Raw genomic sequence first — 16,808 nt, forward strand, 5'->3', positions numbered from 1 at the left:
AGCTCAGGTTAGCCCGAAAAGTTTGCGCTACACATACGCACCAACAATTGTTTTGGTGAATCATTTCTAGAGAAAATAAATCAGTCTCGAAACTTTATGGACAAAGGTTGTATTTGGCATCGTGGCTTTATCATTTTGCGTTTTAAAGTGGCAACAATTGGCTATCTCACATAATTCGCTGGACACTTATAACGGCACAAGAATACACTGAAACGACACTCGCACCTTAGTTTCATTACCGTATCTTTAGTGAAGCATTGTCCGAGGAGTAGCACTGGTTTAACCCGGTGCTATTTCTACGGGGTTACCTTCAGCGAAAAGAGGGAGTCTCCAGTCGCGCGCATAATATGGCTTCAGCATATGTACAACGAACACACGTGTCAGCTGTTCGCACTGAGCAGGCTTAGCAAGCCCGAACCGCTCCATTTGTGGCGCATGTTCATGCTCAGCCCCTGACGCATGCGGTGAGAACGGATGTCGTTCACCTGATAAAAAGGAACGTCTGGATGCAGGGTAGGCATTCGCTATCATGAGGAACGCTGCTTGCTGGTGGTATTTGATGATGTTCATGGACTCGGCTGCAAAAGAAAGAGGTAAGTGATGAAATACAGTTGCATGCGTGAGAGCTTTTTTTTTTTTTTTGCTGTACGGTTCCGGCATTTCAGACCTCGCTCTGGTGTTCCATTCTGGGCGCATAATCGTGATGAATAATTCTAACGGCGCAAGGGCAGCCTTGGTCACAGAGCACCATGGCACAAGGTGTTTCTGTCTATACAAGATAGGGTCAAAGAGCTATCTTCCAAGCATTTCGCCCCCGAGAAACTGAGTACAAGGCCAGGGGAAAGCTTGTACCGTGGGGTCCCCGGAGATCGAGGCTCTAGGTATCGAACCCCACACCTCCTGCATGCGAGGCGTATGCTCAAACCACTTGACCGCCGCTGAGGTCCCATTTGGGTGCAACTCCCAGGCTTCCCATAAGAATCTATCAAAATTGCCGATTGGGCGATTTGGTGGGACATGATTCGAAACGACCATCGCGGAAACAGACGAAGACACGAGTAGACACGTCCTGTCGTCAGTGTTTTTTCTTCTCGTGTCTTCGTCTGTTTCCGCGCTGGTCATTTCGAATGATGTCCCGTACGAGTGAAGCATTTATCGCGTTTTGAAGACATACCAGAGGCAGCCAGATTGTTTATTTGCTTTATCATACTGACTCGATTGTGGCGTCCTTGCGAACCAAATCAATATAACAAAAAATGGTTGCCCTGCTGGTGAAGCGACGGAGCTGTCACTCTCGGATTAAGACTCTTCGATGTGTTTTTTTTTTCCACGGTCTCGTTTTGTCAGCCTCGTGCACAACATTCCTTCGGACTGTCATTCTTATGCGCACATGAACAAAACTATATAGCTTGTATGTAGCATGCCATGTTCGATCGTCCACAAAGCGTGCGGTATGAGCAAAGGGCACGTCTCACGTAGTTTTGTGGCCGAAGCTCCTGGCACGGTACCATGTCCAACATTACTGCACAAAAATTTTGACTATTGGAAAAGGTATTCATATGGAAATATTGAATTTAATGGTCCACTCTTCCGATATGTAGCAAAATCTTTATTTTGTAGTGTTTCCATTGCGCGCATAGAGCAGTTATATACTGCCATAGGAAACTAATGGGGAACGGTTTTGACGATAGCAAAAACGTTAACAGCAAAAAAAAAAAATGCAAGCCTGCCGACAGGAGATCTGCGGTTATATTGAATGCTGTAGTGAAATCTTACAATATATGAAAAAAATTGCGTTCATAGACTCTTTCCCGTTCAAAAATGCTTTGTCTAGGAATTTCGGGTATGCTGCTGTCCGCGACGGTTCCCCATCCACGACAAAAACACTGAGAATGGTTCTGAAAGCTTTACTGTGAGCCCAAGACGTTCCCTCGGCTATACTGGCTAGTTGTAAAGGGGGAAAGGACCTCTGTCAAGCTTGCGAGCTTTTAGTCCCGTCTCCCCTATTTCAAATAATTTATGTATTGATTGATTGATTGGTTGGTTGATCATCCGTGTCGTCCTTGTAAAGCTGACATCACATATTCGTTCTTGTTGATGCGCGCACTTTTACGGCATCCAGTGAACATGAGCTCGGTTCTTCTCCCTGTAGACCCCGCATATCAGCCAGCATCACTGCCCTGTACAGGCTGCCTCACCTAACGCAGTGACGCTGACGAGGAAGTACGTGTGCCCAGGATGACCCAGGACGAGCTCCAAAACCGCATGCCATGGATGAAGCGCAGCTTCATGCTGTCCGACTCGCTGGCAGCCTCCGTAGTCAGCAGCATGTTGGTGTTGGCTACCACCGAGAAGCTCACCAGTACCTTGGTCAGCAGCTCTGCGCGCGCGCAACACCCATCCATGCGAGTCACAAGCATCTTCATAGCATGCGAAATCAAAAACAGGTTGCGTCTAATGCAGGCCAAGCCGTGTGCTTGCGCCATGGTCGGGTGCGTCGAAGGCGCAGACTTGTAGCCCCCTTGTAGACCCGTACTGGTCGCTTAATGTCCGCTTTTCTCCTAGGAGTTTCTTTCAAGTGACAGTTTAAAAGAGGCATGCACTGCATTGCAAGTGGAATATAGCCCGGGAAAACTCTGTGCATTTGATTAGTTTTTTTTCCTTTAATTGCCTATTCTCCATTCTTTATACTGTCTTTAATTTTGATGCTTATACTCGCTTTGAAAGCTTAAGCCTGTCGTCATATATCCTTACGGCGCTTACGCTTGCTCAACAAGATTACAAGCTTTTTGCTGACATCTGAGGGCTGCAAGATCAACAGCGCCAAGGAAAAAGAAAAAAAAAAACTAATCGCGCGGCATTATGGGAAACGACACAGCGAAGTTAATTGAAGGAAGTACACGGGGCAAAAGTGGCGAAACATACTATTTAAACAAACGTACTGGCTCAAATGACGTAACTCGCGGGTTTAGTACAAGGGACACCAGGGCAGGAAATGAGACTCCCACTAGTGTCGTTCCATTCGCCTTTAGCGCCGTAGATTTGGCGTACTGTGTATCGTCGCCCCTAACTAATCGCTCCGTCAGAAATTTAATTTCTGCCATATATTTGCACTGTGCGTTCGTGCACAGTGTCATTTGATCGTCTGTGACGTAGTTTTTTTCTTTGCTGGCTTAATCATTAACTCCGCTGTCGAACATGTTCGCGTTATCTACAATTGGCGCAAATCCTTATCGCATCCTGCGCCACAAATGCAGTACAACGCTGTGACGAGGAGGAGGAAAGACTTTATTACACCGAACGGTGTTTACGGCACTTCGGCCCTTGGGCCCCCCGCACTGCCCCACTGCACTCAGACGTTCATGGTCTATGATGGTCCATGACGTCGGTGGCCCGGTGTGTCGTCGTGGGGGTTGTAACTGCCATATCAGCTGACCGGGAACATTAGCAAAGTTGTTGGCTTGCGGGCACGATCTACAGGCGTGTTACGTGTGAGGCGTCTTTCAGAGGCGCTTACCCGCCGTACGTCATGTAAACGAAGGAGCAGCACACAGGCGGCGCACCGATTCTACGCAGGCACGGATTTAAGGGCGTGCTTTAAATGAATCTGGAGGGTGCGCTCTCGGATGTATACAATTATTCGCTGTAGTAATGAGAACAGCTTGATTTTCTGGTGATGATAGCCGGGCCAGCAGCAGTGACAGGCCAATACTCCTACTGTGGAGGTTTGCAATCGTACAGGTTTATAACAAAACCAAATCTTAGATACTGCTAATGATAATCTACATCAGTCACAGGAGCTTTGTCGTTGTCGCCTCATTCGTTTGTTCTTGCTTACCTGGAAGAACCTTCTTCTTTTCCTCTGGCAGATAATAGCGGGTAACGTCGTAAGCTGTCCCGATGAGTATGATTATGGAGAGGACACCGAGAAATATGCTGCGGGGGAAAAAGAGAGAAAAATGAGGTAAATGTACGATTACTGCCTGCTGGTAAACTTTCTCACATTGAATGCACGGTCGGTTATACATGGTTTCCGGGTTTTATTTTTGCCGGAATTCCGAGGGGGGGGGGGGGGGGGGGTAAAAGTTGGGCAATATTTTTCGAGCTCAAATGTGGATGAAAAAAATCGGGCTAATCAGAAAAAAAATTTTCGTAGTTAGGGTTTTTTTTTTCGGGTCATTCTTTGCAGCACAAGGCAGTTTAGTACTACAGTTAGTTTTTCTGCTGAACATCAGATTTCCTACTTTCTGCTCATTATTTCATAAACGACGTGAAAATCGCGGGTTCGACTAAACTTATTGCTAACCAGTTACGAATTTTTCTTAATCTATTACACATATTTCTTCACGCAAGTTGTCAATCTACGGAGCACTCCCGCGTCTGAGCAAGACCGGCCTATATTTATGTGAACACTGCGAGAACATTCAACATCACAGCCAATGTTTTAACACGCAAGGTCCTTCGGCCAGGATGGGTTTAGAATGGATAGCTGTCACCCCGATAAGACATCTTGTCGGTAGCCATGTTTTGGCCTCTCGCTTCTAAATCACCCTTTTCGAACTTATCCTCAAATTCATCCACCTCATGAAAACGAGCGTTAAAAGAGGCTTACGGTTCCTAGCTTACCGGAGACACCCCCTCTGGACTAAGCACTGGATATCCACAAATTTCCTTGCGGTGTTTTCAGTTTTGTGAACTGAAAAGGCAAAATCGTGTAGACGGCTCATTTTCGGGGAGAAATCTGGTTTAACCCAGTTTTTAAGACACGTCCGTGGTGCAAGAAAACGAAGGGCATAAACGCCAGCACGAATCCTTGCCATACTTAACCGCGTTGGTTTTCTGAGCGCGTCTTAGTTTGACCAGTGCCTACGTGCAATACAGTGAAAGGCTGCAGCGATCAGTCTTCTTTACTTGCGCGTTAAAAGAACCATTGTCGCGCATTATCTCTCCGGGCGACGCCTCCTCCTCTATTTCATAACCAGTCACATCGCTGTTTGTTTATTCGTCGCGATGTGGCGCCAAGAACGGGGGAGCGAAGTCTTATGTCATAGCGCGAACTCTTGTCATGGCCGGCTGATGCTCTAGAGTCACTGGGTAAGTTTATCCAGTGGCTCTGTTATGCTGCTCTCTACAACGTCGCCTCGTGAGGAAAGAAAGAAGAAAAATTTGTTCTGCCGTTTCCCGTGGTGTGTCGCTAGTTATGGGCTGCTCTCTCCCCCTCACTGCACGAGCGAAGCAGGCACTAGCGAATGGGAGAGAGGAAGAAAAGCAATAGTAGGAGGTGGCTTGATTTGCCGAGACCGACCTATCTGGCTGGCATTAAAATCGGTGAGGCGCTGCTGCGAGTAATAAAAGGGACAGAGTGTTAGAGTCTCTCACAGTCTCAAGGAAAAGTACAGTACCTCAGCAAAGAAACGGCACGGGCTCACAGGGAACATGCGGGTCAGCAGCCGAGCACCATGTCTACTGAGCCACCGCGGCGCGTTTGTTACAGTGGTATGCTGTGCTGATACCGTGTACTATTGCACCAGTGTACACTGAAATAGTGTGTAGAGGCACAAATTACATAAGGAACTTTTGCAGCCTGCTCGCACGCTTATAAGCCCCCTCGTCTGTCGCTTTTGCCGGGAAACATCTGTCGGTTTTGTAATGAACAAAGGTGCGGTTTCAGTCCAGTGCCGGCAACGGAGTGTGATGTTCCCCATTTTGGTTTCATGTTGTTGTTTTTGGACCCAGATCCTTTCGCTGTTTGTAAGGGCGCCCATTTCTTTTTGCGAGATTTTGGCAAATGACGGTTGCAGCTCCCGTGACGCCAGATAATTAGCAAGTGTTGGCAAAAAGTGCATACAATAAAAAAATCTCACGAAGTGGAAATCTCTTTTACACATCTCGAAGGAGCGCTGGGCTGTATTATGCACTGTGCCTTCGCCTGAGGCCTAATGACCGAAACCACTCCAATTGCACGCTTTGAGTTGTAGAATGCTGTTAGGAGTGATAGAAACGGTCCAGTGGTTAAAAAAAAAGCTAGTGCTTAAGCGTAAGCAGTACAAACGATGTGGGTAAAAACAGACAGAATAAGGGGGAGGGGGGGGGGGGGGGGGGGGGGTCTCGCGTGGCACATTTCCCGTAACTGCACGCTCAGCGAGGAGCAATTCCGCCGGTGTTTCCGGCTGACTGGATGTGTTTATTACCCTGTGGGCGTGTACGAGTGCGCGGTGTAGGGCGTTTATTTTTACTCAGTGAGGTGTGCCGGCACTGCACTTTCGAAAGTGCAGGCACGCAGCAAACACAAAAGAGTGTTGACAGGGGCGGAATGGGGTCTTTATCTAATGCGGTGCCTTTAGCGAAGGCAGGCAGCGTGACGGGTATTAGGCCAAGCGTGTGGCTACCTCAGCGAAGCAAGTGAAGGGCGTTACACGCGCGAAACAATGAGCGGTGTAGCTGCACTTAAAGGCCGCTGATCCCGCGCACGCACTCGCTGCAGCTGCGTAGGTGGCGCAGAAGCGAAGGGTTTCAGCTACGGGACGTCCTCAGGCCACTCTAGGGGAGCTGTATACACTTCGACGCAAAGAGGTAATCGGGGCTACGTTTTAGCGGTTCCTGTAGCCCCATTTTATGTGTGCGCCTATATACGTAAGTACCCAAATGGCTGAACGCCGAAAAAGAAAGAGTGTGAATTACGAACAGGTTTTTGAGGCGCACCGCAATGGAGGTCTCTGGAACAACTTCAACCCCCAGGCGGAGTTTTCTAATTTCACCGCCATCGATATGAGACTCTCCCCTACCCTTTCCTGCTATCTATCTTTGTTTCGCCTCTCTATCTTCTCCTCTGCCCCTTTTGTTTCCGACAGCTGCAGATCAGGTGCTCGAGGTAATAGATAGCAGTTTCAGCGGCTGGAACCCATTTGCACGTTCTGATTTTTTTTTTAAAGCGCCACTATACCACCAAATTCAGCCGCCGCGACCGGGATGGAACCTGCGAACTCGTGCTCTTAATCTTATGAAATCAAAATCTAAGCATTAGCAAACTGGCAACAGCTGCAGCTGTTAACAGTTGAACAAGACACCAACGTTAGAGCACACCATAGAAAGGAAAATTGTAGTACACGTTCTATTTCCTGCTCGTGCAGTCGGCGGCTTCCGTGCGTTGCTGCGTAATATTCAATGTTGATTATTTTCAGCCGCTGACGTTAACTAGAAAGGAATGTTTTACTCTAGCGGCCCAAAACTCGAAACCAATGTATCGAATTCCAGTCCATGCCGCAATAACGCGCTACCTAATACCGTCTGCTATGTGATAGCCACGTCAGTCCGGTCGTTTGTTATGCTCGCATGACCTCACGGTGAACGCACACGCCCCCAGCGGCGCTTCTCCTGTTCCTAAAGCATTGACGTCACTAGCTGTGCGCATGCAGGAGCTGTTTTGTTTTCACGACGGTTGCAAGTTAATGCCCGCGAGAGCCCATGTGAGCGTTCCTGCGATATCGTTTGCTCTTGATTTTGCGGCCGAAATGAAGATGACAATATTTTCCTTGGGCGCTTTTGTTACTCAACACAGGATGCGCGCCGCATCACTGCGTGTTTGAAGCGTCGTAACCTCCCATGACAGTTGGCGGGAACTGCGTGTATGGGTGAAATAAGTTGCCCTCTAGAAGTTGAAGGCAACACGGGGTGAAAGAGTGCCTTGCGCAAGTCCACAGTGTGGGGTCGGAAACTGCGACGAGCTCGGACACGACACAAATGTTAGCTGGCGAGCTGAGCTGGGTTATATAACAGTACGTATAGAGCCCTGATCAAAATAGCGGGCTGCTCACATGGCCGACGCGAGTCTGATTTTCTCTAGAGACCCAAGCGACAGACACAAGTGATATAGCTTTTGTTACGCTGCCCGTAACGTTCACAATCTCAGCCCAACACAATCTGCGTGTCTCATCACGGGGCGCTCATTATACGGAAGGATGAATGTCATAAAAATACCAGCGGGGCAAGCAGCTTACGTTTGCAGTCTAACAGTTTTGAAGCTAAACCGTTTCGAAACAGAAAGACAGCAAGCTTCTTTCTTACGATTCGAATGGACTGAATGTGCGTGGTCTGTCTTTAGCGTTGCCTTCTGACATGCGTTCCTGCTGTGTTGTTCGCTTTTTTTTTTTTGCATTCGTAGACGGAACGATTAATTCCTTTGGTGACGTTGACTACGTGAGCGAAGGAAAAGTGCCCCGTCTCGGCCTATCGACAGTGCCTCGGAGTCATCGTAGAGTGCAAATATCGTCGTTTCCTCAGCTGTTGTCAAAGCATCAGCTAGTACTATCCGCAGATAAGGTAAGCGCTCATCGAAAAAAAAATGGAAGGGTTCTAACGTAGTTAAATCGAGTATACGAGCGAAAACATGCTTTTAGCCTGGTTGGCTCATAGTTTTGCTTTGCTTGGTCGTCGGCGCGTCTGGCGAGGATATTAGACTCAGGTGAAGCTGATCTTATCTGTTCGCGCCGCAGATGGAAGTTGATGAAGACGACGACATGCAAAGTACAGCGCGAGAGTGTGTTACAGTTTAACACGAGGCGTGATCGTCTGCGGCGATAGCGTAGTGTTCTCGTGCAGTGGCCAGCGAAGCTGATCTGTTCGCGCCGCCGCGGGTGTGAGTCCCAGTCGCGACAAGGTTTATTTTATTTCTGCACCCTCAAAGTGAGGGGCGCCACAAGATTCTTGGTTAGGTCTGACCCCGTGACGTAGTGCTTTCACACTGAAAGAAGCTAGCCGATGTAGCCGCGTCTCAAATTGCAAGGAAAAGTTGCACGAGCATTGTGCCATACCAGCGCGTCAGCTGTAGCCGAAACACGGTTACCTACGGCGAATTATTTTAGAGGGTGCATAAGACTCCCCAAACGCGTCATTTCACGCAGCGACAACTGATACAACAAACCGATCGCCGGCTGTCGAGGTGAAGTGAGGCCTGCGTTAACTTTCAGAAGGCGGAATGATGGGCCACTTCGTTTAACATATTGGAACACGTAAGGCAGCTAAACAGCTCGACGCTGCCCGAGGCGAAGAAGGGCACATGGCTGCCTTCCCCAGACTGCCCCGCTTCCGTGTGCTCTCCCCGTCCTCATGCTGTGTCTATTCTTCTCTTAGATGATTCGCCCGTTGTTAACATTCATGTTCAGTGGGCCATATGTACCCTTGACGAACGACGCGGTGAGGGAGCACATACAGCCAAGTTTGCCGCACATTTGGCCTTAACTGCTACAATTTTGAATTTATTCACAAACAAGCGTTTCCGCTCAGTCGGTAGTTTGAAATGAGCTCGCTTTTTTTTTTACTTTTCCGAATGACTACAGATTAATTACACCCTTAACAGCTCTCGCGACTCTTTTCTCGAAATTTTCCCTCCAAAAATTTCAGAACTATTCTTATTTTCCTTTTAAAAAACGGGGAAGGGGTCTGTCTTTCTGTCTGTTGTTGCCAGAAGAAAGAAAAGGAAAATGCACAGGCCTGCTCACTGGCTCAAGCCGAGCCACAATCGCTACCACGTGCAGATAGTGGGAGATTTGAAAGATGGGATAGGAAGACAGGATAGAAAACACGCGCTAAAGACAAGGCCGATCCCGGAGGTAGTGCAATACCGGGCCAACCGGTGGCGGGAGGGAAGCATCCTTCAAACTCTCCGCCACATTTCCCAAAATAAGTCCAATTGAACCCGTAACAGATACTCCACGGGGTCCGGGCATTCGGGGAAGGGGGTGGGGTAAAGAAAGGCAGCAAGGGCAATCCTGGGCCTCGCGTGTGCGTGTGGCGGGTGCGCGTTCGCTCACAGGATGCCGCGCTGATAGCCGTTGGGCGGCCGCGACTCCTTGACCTGGCACCCCCGCACCACCGTGTGGAATCCATATCGGTGCAGCAGCGTGGCCGCTATGTGGCGCAGTTCGGCTCCCGAGCACGAGGACGGGATGCAGATGCCCAGCTGGATGCCGAAGAACAGGTCCTGGTTCAGCCAGTTCATCGGGTCGTTGGCGCCCTGCGGGAGCGTAGAGTGCACACGCTGCGCTTGAGAGTACGCCTCGCATTCTGAGGGAACGCAACCGTCATGGGCGCCTTGTGCTCATGAGCCACCCGAACGTTATAAGGGGTGGGGGGGGGGGGGGGGTAACACATGATCTGGGTGCTGTAACTGCCTTCGATAGCACTTTCAAAGTTCCACCATGGAATGAATGCATGTCATTTGCTCAGCAGAAGATTTGGTATTCCACCTGAACATTCAGCTCTTTATTTAAGATTACGCACAGGATTCACGAAACCATGCGTGCATGAAATCGGTTAGTGATTGTTCGGCGCACCTGCGCTGGCTAACCTTGACTTGAGTCTGCTGCGAGCGGTTGAAATTTAGAAAAAAAAAGAACTACCAGATAGCTTCGCCGCCGTGGCTCAGCGGTTTGGGCACTGGACTGCTGAGCCCGAGGACAGGGTTCGGCTTCGGCCTCGGCAGCCATTTTTTGATGGAGGCACAACGCGTGGCGTCTGTGTACTGTGCAATGTCAGTGCGCGCTAAAGAACGCCAGGCTGTCGAAATTAATCTGAGGCCTTCCACTAGAGCGCCGTCATAACCCACGTCGCTTTGGGACGTTAAACCCCATATAACATACCATACCATACACTCTAAACACAAATACACCTATATGGGAGTAAAAAGGAGGTACACTGTCCTGTAGCGAACACCCTTTTATAAAAGGGTGTGCGCCAGAGGACAGTTTTACTCCCTTTTTACTCCTTCTGGTTAGAGTGTACCATACCATACCATACCATACCGTATACCAACTACCAGGTGCTTAGCTGGAGCAGCAAGTACGTAGTTTGTATTAATGCACCGTGATAGAGCGCCATCGTATCTCGGGCCCGATTGCTGGTATAAACACATTTTTGTTCCATTTATGTCGCCAACTAGTGTTTACACACCGTGGTAGCAGTGTGCTGTTGTTGATGGGAAAAGTCCTCTAGAAAGATTATCGGCGAACAAACCGTGGATTCATAGCCCTGATCTGAGAAGTAATCTCTCTTGTTGTCACCACAGTAACTTCGAAAAGCGCGTGCTTGAAAAAAAAAAAAGTTTGAAAGTGGTGGGAAAATGTGGGGGCTCCTGACGCACCGTCAGCTGGCCTTGCTCCTGGAACTTGGCCAGCATTTTTCGCACGAACGGGACACCCCGTGGGTTGACGAACAGGCTGCAGTACTGGCCCGTGAAGTCCACGTCGCCGTAGAAGTCGCGCACCACGACGTCCAGGCATTCGTCGTAGTTGCCCAGGTCGGCTACGCTTCCTTGGAGCAGTCCCGGCGGAGGTTTGCCATTCGAGTCAGCCACTGCACAAAGCGGACACCAGAGAGTGGCTTGCTAAGACTGCTGGGATGCCGCGGTGCACAACTCGGGAATATGGCATCGCAGGTACAGTGTCAACCGCACAATAATAACATCACAGCCTTGAGGTTTCATAACTGTTGCGCAGGCTTTTTTCTCGCTATAGTGGTTCCACTCAAGGCACGAAATCGCTGACTGTAACAGCACTTCAAAAGAGAACCATGCATGATAGCGACTCCGTGTTTTTCGTTTATCCGGGCGCTTTTATTTGAAAATTTGTTTCGCAATAAAAATATGAAAAAAACTTTCTCGCTGTACACATTCATTGCTGGGGTGGCACTGTGCAAAAATCTGCTGTAAACACTTGGTTGCTCATGTCTGATTACTACTTCCTGTGCAAAATATTTTAGGAAATGTCTACTCGATCGCAAGAAGAAACTGTGTAAATTGTGTAACGAAGCTGCCATTGCATCCGTATTTGTTTCATAAATAAACGACGCTGCTACACTAAACGCCTTTCATTGGACATTAGAACCAACGTATATAGTCGACAGCGAAAGTTTACGGAATGCGGGTGTGGTGAAAAAAAAAATATCTCGCCGGATTCGCGCGCTCCAATCACCTGAAATGTCTGTATGTATAAGGGAGGAGTACATGCTCTATCCGCTATCATCAACGCCAAAGGATTCGAGCTCTATGCCGACCATTACGTAGAGAATGAACACCTTTACCGCCACTTTCTGCGGTCATGATACCGGCAGAATATATACGTTCTCGTGCTTAGCAAGTCTGCAACATTATCGACCGGGAAGGACCAAAATACGTTTTTTGTGGTGCTTCGGTGCGGGGAGGCAGGTGCCTACGGAGCAGCTGCTCAGACGTAGATTTTGTGGAAGAGCGTCGTGAAATCTGTTTTTCAGTAAGTTGATAGAGCCTCAGCCCAGGCTGATAGTATTTGCTTGTCGTCTGAATATCACCCACAAACGGCCGGCAAGACGCTCGAAGCCAGCGAATGCCCCTCCCCAGTCGCCGAATACTAGTATTCGAGGTTGCACTGCTGGTCTCTAGCCAGGAAGCTACTTGCTGCATTTTCGTCTTGCAATCTTCTATGTGATTCAGAAATACGGAATGGACTTCTTTCTGGACTGTTCACATTTATGTGAAACCCGCATGTTGTTCACCTTTAACGTCTAATCGTGGTGGAACTGCAAAACGACGCCCTGACCGAGCATGTTTTCACAGAAAGCATCACGTGTCTTCCCTACATCATCCGCCGCAATGGCCCAGTGATTAAGGCGTTTGGCTGCTGAACCCATCAGGAACACGGGAGCGAATCCCAACCACTGCGACTGAATTTCAATGGAGGCGCAATGCAAAAACGTCCGTATGCTGTGTGCCAGAAAGCACGCCGCGGTCTAAATTAATCTGAGGTCTTCCAAAGCGGCGTCTTTCAAAGCCCCAAGTGCAGCTTTGGGACATTAAACCTCACATACCATACCATACTATACCATATTGACTTCTGTTCTAAAATGAAAGGACTTGTTCGTGCAAAAGTAGTCTTTTTTTTTTTGGCCGTGAGGGGTGAAAGTTACTTGGAATGTCGAAATTACTTGGAAACGAAGTTATTATAAGCGAATTACTCGAAACGGGATTGTAAAGAGGGGGAAGGGGCGGGCCCCGAAAGCGTTGCGATGCAACAAACGGCGGCCAAGTTTCTCAGAAGTGCTGAATGTTTCGTGAGCAAGACTATTGTAATATTACGACTCTATTCCTATTCCATTCTATTTTTGTTTGTTTTTTCCACTTTGTCAACGGCGACGCCACGCCTCCATAGAGCGAACGCGGGGGCGTAGCGTCGCAGTGACAAAAAGTGTGTGTGTGTGGGGGGGGGGGGGGGGGATAATGGAATCGGAGTAGAATCGTCATATTACACCGGCCCTGCACTCGAGTGTGAATTGTACAGAAAGCACATTTAGAGATGGAACCGCTTCTCATATGTATTTTTTTTTTCTCATGGCATTACGCACACCTTCATGAATCAAACTGGTGATTTAATCACAGGCCAACGCGTCCACATAAATGGTTTCATATCATTGCCGAAAATTAACTACCCATAATCTTGCCTAATCTTGCATAATCTTGCGATGGAGGGGCTGAAAACATAAGAGATGATAAGTACATGTTCTTTCACTGCTTTGAGAAGAAGAAGACATCAGCATGGTTGTCTGCTGACATGTTTCCTCCACTTGCCAGCTGCTGGTGAATTTAAAAGGAGAATGTCTTGGACATTGTCAATTTTGAACAACTTACTTCTCTTCTCGCTGATGTGTGTGATGTGATGTGTGCTGGTGACGGCTTGTGCAGAACGACCACCGAAAACGGATCGCACAGAAAGCTCAATTACGTTTTTGAAAAATTTAACGTTATTAACCGAACAGAAATAGTTTACTACCGTCCTGCTTAGTTTTAATGGGTCTAGTAGTTGTCTCAGTTAGCTCTATTTGCTTACAATTCCCGTTGCTGATGCACAGACCAGAGCGTACCCATCGGTCCGACGGTGTGGTTGGGCAATCCTCTACCCCTCCAATAGCTGTTTTCTTATTTCGTCTCGGGCCAACCATTATTATGTGCAGTGACCAGGACGGTCGATTCCCACACGGGGCCAGTCGCAATGAGGCTCTGTAGAGGCCGCGACCTGACTGGGGAACCGGTGCCACGGCCGGCTGACGATCGGAGAAAGAATACAATGGCAGTAACCGGGGGAGTGGTGATGTCGCGCTCTGCGAACCACCGCAGCAGCAAAGTTTGCTTCTTGCTTTTTGCCTGCGTAACGGTCACGGGGTGACTTCGCTCGGCAGTAGAAACATCAGGTCAGGCAGCAACTTCCTCTAATCCACAACGGTGCGAATATCTGTCAATAAGTTGGCATAGTTATTATGCACCTGGTCAGCCTCTTTCGGAGCAATAAAGAGCGGAGGCTTTGCTAAACCACTGCAAGCTGGTTACTTTATTGCTATAGTCAACTTTTGTGCGCTCGTGAGTGTGAACGAATTTTTAGTGCTAGTGGATTTTGATAATGGGTCAATTATCTCCGTTAAACTGTCTTTTCCCGCTATCGGCGACGCGTGGTTATACTCAGTGGTGGTGGCAAAAAAGACAACATTTACTCAGAAAATAAAGGAGAGTTGTCCGGAAATATATGGAGCCCGCAGTCCACGGCCCCGGTGCTGCGTGCTGCCGCTCAAGCCCGTTCCACCAGGCGTCGCTGGTCAACCGCGCGCGAACTGGTCAGAGCAGCCTCTCGGGTCTTCTGTTTGAGGGGGGGGGGGAGTGCTTTTGCGAGCATTTCATGTTTTGCGTTCGCTCCTTTTTCCGAGCCTTCAAGTTGTCGCTTTTGTTTTACCACTTCTTCACGCTGCAATATACACTACCGACCTGACACCGCGCTGTGCGCTGTCCAGTGTTTGCCGCTTGCAAGTTGTAACAGCACCTTTTATTGTAGGCCTGAACGTAGTAACCGAGTTTACCCGTCGGCACAGTTGGCTATTCTTTGCCAGCGTATAGCTTTCGGGGCGTGAGTGTGAACAACGAGCGCCAGTGTTCTCTCGCACGGCGTTCGCTCTCCCGCGGCCAAAGGAAAGGCGCAGTGCCGTGACCCCAACAGTGCACTTCGCCCTGGACACCTTCGGGTCCTTCCTTTCCTCCCCCTGCGCACTTCGCGCGGCGAGAATTCCGCATCTTGAGGCGTGCTGTCAGCTGCACTGCTTCGTCCCGTGCTTGATTCCGGCCGCTGTCTGTCGTCCTGGTGCCCCCCCTGGGAAGGAGCTGTCAGGAGGGACGAGGGTGTCTGAGCTCGACGCTCTGTGCGCTCGCCCGGAGGTGAGCGCCCCTCTGCGAAACCGAAAACGCGCGCTGAGCATCTCCGTTTATTGCCGTCGGCACATTCCCGCTTCCCTGTTTGCAGTCCCGCCGCCCATACATAGGATGCGAGGAGAGAAAAACAGAAAGGATGACTTTGTCGTCACCTTGGGTAGAAAATGATACGGCTCGTGCACGCCGTGAAGACTGCATGCTAAGCGCTCTCGGTGCCTGCGCGGATGACGTGACGTGCGTGCGGCCACGTCCGTACTCGGCTTATTTTAGGGTATACGATTAAAGATGTCCGGTACGTGCTTGCCTCATGCCATGACGCAGAAGTAAGCAGAGGTCTGTCAGGAGTGCGCTTAAAGGAATAATCGTTTTTTTTTCGTGCTGTCTTGGGTCTCTCCGAGACGTCAGCGAGTACTTATCTCGCCAAGAGACATACTTGATTCACTCGGTTCCAGGGACTTATTCCAGACTGCGATCTTTCATAAAGGGCGAGGGAGGGCATGCTGCCAACTGTTAGGGTGGCGCTACAAAGCAGAGTCACACTGTTATAAGAACTGCCCACTTTCAGAAAAAAAAAACATGGGTCATGGTGCTTTTGCATTGGGGAAGATTAGGGCGTCATTTGAGGGCTGCGCGTGGCGTAAGCCTGTGTTCGGTTATCGCGTTTTAACAGTGAAATAATTTCAAGGAACAAGGAAATAATTTCATTATAACATTATCGAACCTGACGAGAAATGATAATGTTTATCACACACGTCACCACGAAATATGGCACATTCCATCAGTCTGCACCAACTACGGCACTCAGTCATTACGCGTGAGATTACCGTCCCTACTAAATATTCGTAATCTATGAAGAAAAAAAATCTGTAAGCTAAAAGAAAACGTAGAAGAAAGACTACATCTTTTCTTACAGGTTTTACAACTTTCACCAACGTGTCACTTTCTCTTGTTTTTCCTAACGTTCCTATTGCTGGCTTTGTTATCCTGTATTCACCCGTGCTACCCTGCTGTCGTCCTTTGTTTTACTCAGCTATTATCCATGTATCTACCTTGTATCATTACCGAGAATGTTTTTTTACTAGTATATTGTGAATTGTTTGTCCGCAGTTCTTAATAAGAAAATTATTCATTTAATTTTCATTTTCATTCATGACTATTTATGTTCTGAATTATAAATTTGCAGCTGACGATGCCAACTATCATTTATACATGTCCGTACGCACATGAATTGTTAAGGGGCACAGACCCCGTCAAGCTGTCTTCTCCAGCTTTTTGTCTGTGCTCCAGACCTCTGTAAAAATGACGAATAAGTATGAATGAATGAATGAATGAATGAATGAATGAATGAATGAATGAATGAATGAATGAATGAATGAATGAATGAATGAATGAATGAATGAATGAATGAATGAATGAATGAATCATGCGACTCAGCAAAGGGACGGCTGACAGATCGTCAGGGCAGGAAGGGACGGTCGTACCCACTAATGCTTTAAATGCAGGTTTGTTTTTCGTATCCTTCTTGGAGTGCTAGTTAACCTCCCTTTCTTCCGGACCTGCGTTTCTCTCTCTTGTAGGAGTGCGCTAACTT

General features: G+C 48.5%; 2 pseudogenes across 1 annotated transcript in view; both read right to left on the reverse strand.

The window, feature by feature from the left end:
* Positions 1-16,808, reverse strand: part of LOC144115037 (nose resistant to fluoxetine protein 6-like) — an 84,439-nt pseudogene that overhangs the window by 18,908 nt on the left and 48,723 nt on the right. The window contains exons 2-6 of the transcript XR_013311207.1: positions 11,138-11,349; positions 9,810-10,012; positions 3,839-3,936; positions 2,199-2,380; positions 486-578 (exon numbers count right to left, since the gene is read on the reverse strand). The product of XR_013311207.1 is annotated as a nose resistant to fluoxetine protein 6-like (transcript). The remainder of the gene's footprint in view (positions 1-485; positions 579-2,198; positions 2,381-3,838; positions 3,937-9,809; positions 10,013-11,137; positions 11,350-16,808) is intronic.
* Positions 9,587-9,738, reverse strand: LOC144116690 (U2 spliceosomal RNA; annotated as a pseudogene).

This window comes from Amblyomma americanum, chromosome 1, assembly GCF_052857255.1.
Source record: "Amblyomma americanum isolate KBUSLIRL-KWMA chromosome 1, ASM5285725v1, whole genome shotgun sequence".
Lineage (NCBI taxonomy): Eukaryota > Metazoa > Arthropoda > Arachnida > Ixodida > Ixodidae > Amblyomma > Amblyomma americanum.